The sequence below is a fragment of the Chinchilla lanigera genome, unplaced genomic scaffold, assembly GCF_000276665.1.
Source record: "Chinchilla lanigera isolate Chin_1 unplaced genomic scaffold, ChiLan1.0 scaffold00041, whole genome shotgun sequence".
NCBI lineage: Eukaryota > Metazoa > Chordata > Mammalia > Rodentia > Chinchillidae > Chinchilla > Chinchilla lanigera.
The window spans coordinates 14,360,487-14,363,513 of record NW_004955442.1 but is presented as its reverse complement, the minus strand read 5'-3'; positions in this window follow the sequence as shown (position 1 = coordinate 14,363,513).

The window sequence follows — 3,027 nt, the reverse complement described above, 5'->3', positions numbered from 1 at the left end:
GCCCCCCGCGTCCTGCGTGCGCGCCGCCGGGCTCCTCGGCGGAGAGCTCGCACTGCGCAAGCGCAATACGTCCTGGTTGTCGGCCGGGGCGCGTTTGTTCCGCTGTTTTACCTAGAAGCTGATTCCTCCTACCTTCCTTGAAGGCCCTGAGACATTCCTGCCCGGATCCCCAGACGCCCAAGGGGGCTCCAGAACCTGGGTCTGACACCCGCAGCTTTCCTTTAGCTGCCTTAGTTTTTGCGTCTGCAGAAAAGGTGGTCTTGGCCCTAGTGTGTGTAAGTTATATACAGAGATTTATAGACAGGTGCAAAAAATAAATCTTTTGCCACTCAAAACTCATTGTTCAGTATGTTTTGATGCATATAAGAAGGGTTTTTTTCTTTTCTTTTCTTTTCTTTTTTTTTTGGTATTAGGAATGGAATTCAGGGCCTCGTGCTTGCCAGGCAGGCTTTGTGCTGCTGAGCTACATCCCCAGCCCAAGAAGGAATATTATTGCTGAGTGTGATGCTGCACGCCTGTAACACCAGCATTTGGGAGACTGACAGAAGTATTCAAGTTGAGGCCAGCCTGGGCTAAGCAAGACCGTGTGTCAATTTTTTTTTTTAATAAGGACTATTATGATACCCAACACCTTTGAAAATGGTGGCTGGCCGGGCACAGTGTAGGCCTGTAATTCCCAGCACTCAGGAGGCTGAGGCAAGAGGTTTGCTTCGAGTTTGAGGCCAACCTGAACTACATAGCAAGACCTTGTCTCTAAATAAATAGAAACAAAGAAGGAGAGAGGGAGATAGAGAAGGAAAGAAAGAGGAAGAAAGAAGGAAGGAAGGAAGGAAAGAAAGAAAGAAAGAGAAGGGAAGAAAGAAAGAAAGAAAGAAAGACAGAAAGAGAGAGAGGGAGAGAGATTTGGAGGCTATTGATGACCATTAAGGTTAGTTTCAAGAGTTGTGGGATGAGGGTGCACTTCTATAATCCCAGCACTTGAGGCAAGAGGATTGCTGTGAGATTGAGGCCAGCCTGGGCTTTGTAGTGAGTTCAAGACCAGCCTGAACTACACAGCGAGACTCTGTCTCAAAAAAACAAACTAACAACAACAGCAAAATACTAAAGCGTTGACAATTAGAAAGTATAGGACATGAGAGGATTGACTGTATTGATGCAGTATTCCCATTTTAATGTGACACATGAAGAGTTTTGTTTGTTTTAAAGGTTTCTACCTTGAGAACATAAGATCTGGAGTTGAAGGCATATCTTACTGTGTTTGGATCATTTTTGTTTAAATGTAGTAAGTAGTATATTATCAGATTAAACTTCCCATAGGTTGTACCTTAATAAAAGACTTTTGTGGCTTTAAAAAAAGGTGTCACAGAAGTGTGCTGGAGGCTTAGCCCCAGGGACTGGTCACTCTGGCAGAACAGGAAATCCTGGTAGGGTCGGGTACACTAGGCCTCCATCACCCCAAGATGCAGTGGGAAGCCAGGCAGATGTGCTTCACATTGAACTTATGTGGCTTCTGTGTATTTTCGTTTTTCTTCTTTTTTTTTTTTTTTTTTTTTTGGTACTGGCAATTGAACTCATGACCTCAGTCTTGCCAGGCAAGCGCTTATGCCACTGAGCTATATCCCCAGCCCTGTGTATTTTCAAAAGCAAGAAAATCCTACCTCTTTCAGGAAGCCCTGTAGACCAGCAAAAGCCTCCTTGACCTGGCCTCTCCTGCTCATGGCCTCGCTCTGGACAGGACCCCCGCCACTCCTGAGGAAGCTTTTTCCAGTCTCTGGGTTTTTTTTGTTTTTTGGTTTGGTTTTTTTTTTTTTTTTTTTTTGTACCTGGAATCAAACTCAGGACCTTGCACTTGCCAGGCAGGCGCTTATGCCGCTGAGCTATATCCCTGGCTCCAATCTCTGGGTTTCCCCTTCAGCCCCTTCCCAGCTGAACGACCTTGGGAACACACTGGGCTCTCTGAGCCTCAGATTAGTCTCCTCTCCTGTAAAAATGGAGCCAATGATGCAGGGATGATCCCCTTAAAGCGCTTAACGGAGCAGGCTGGGCTGGAAACAACTTCTTCCTTCATGGAGGGGACTTATATGCATTTCCTGGGGTGGTGGGGAATTGTGTTGTCATCTGCATCTCCCCTGCTGTCATATTTTTGCTGCTTCTCCCCTACTGTCATATTTTTGCTATTTCATTTCCCTCTGCAAGTGTTTCCACTTGTTATACACTTGTTAATAGACATTATCTCTCAGCTCTGGTCACCAGAACCCAACCCCACCGAAAGTCTCTAAAAAATCACTCACTGCAGGTCACCAGGCCCATTTAGCACTTGAGCAGTCAGTATAAGGTCCCCACTAGGGAAGACCTGGACAGGCCCAGAGCTAGGGGGCTATAACCCACCTCCTTGCATTTTTTTTTCTCTTTTTTGAAACAGGGTCTTCTTATGTAATTCAGGCTGGCTTTGAACTCCTATGTAGCCCAGGCTGGCACTGAACTTATGATCCTTCTGCCTCAGTTTGTCCAGTGCTGGGATTACAGGGGTACACCACAATGCGCAGCAATTTTATTTGTTTGTTTGTTCATTGTTTTGAGGCAGGGATTCACTATGTAGTTTAGGCTGGCCTTGAACTATGTAGCACAGGCTGGCCTTGATTTCCCCGTATTCCCCCTGCCTCAGTGCTGGGATTACAAGCGTATACCGCTACTGCCAGCTCCATGCATGGCAAATTTTAAAAGAATTTAAGGGGGGTGCTGGGGATTTAGCTCAGCGGCAAAGCGCCTGCCTGGCAAGTGCAAGGTCGTGAGTTCGGTTCCTGGTACCCGAGAAAAACCAAAAAAAAAAAAACCTTTTGCATAACAAAATAAATCACCAACAAAGCAAAGAGACAACCCACACTGTGGGAAAAATGTTTGCCAGCTGTTCCTCAGACAAAGAACTAATATCTAGAATATATGGGGGCTGGGGATTTAGCTCAGCGGCAAAAGCGCCTGCCTGGCAAGCGCAAGGTCGTGAGTTCGGTTCCCGGTACCAGAGAAAAA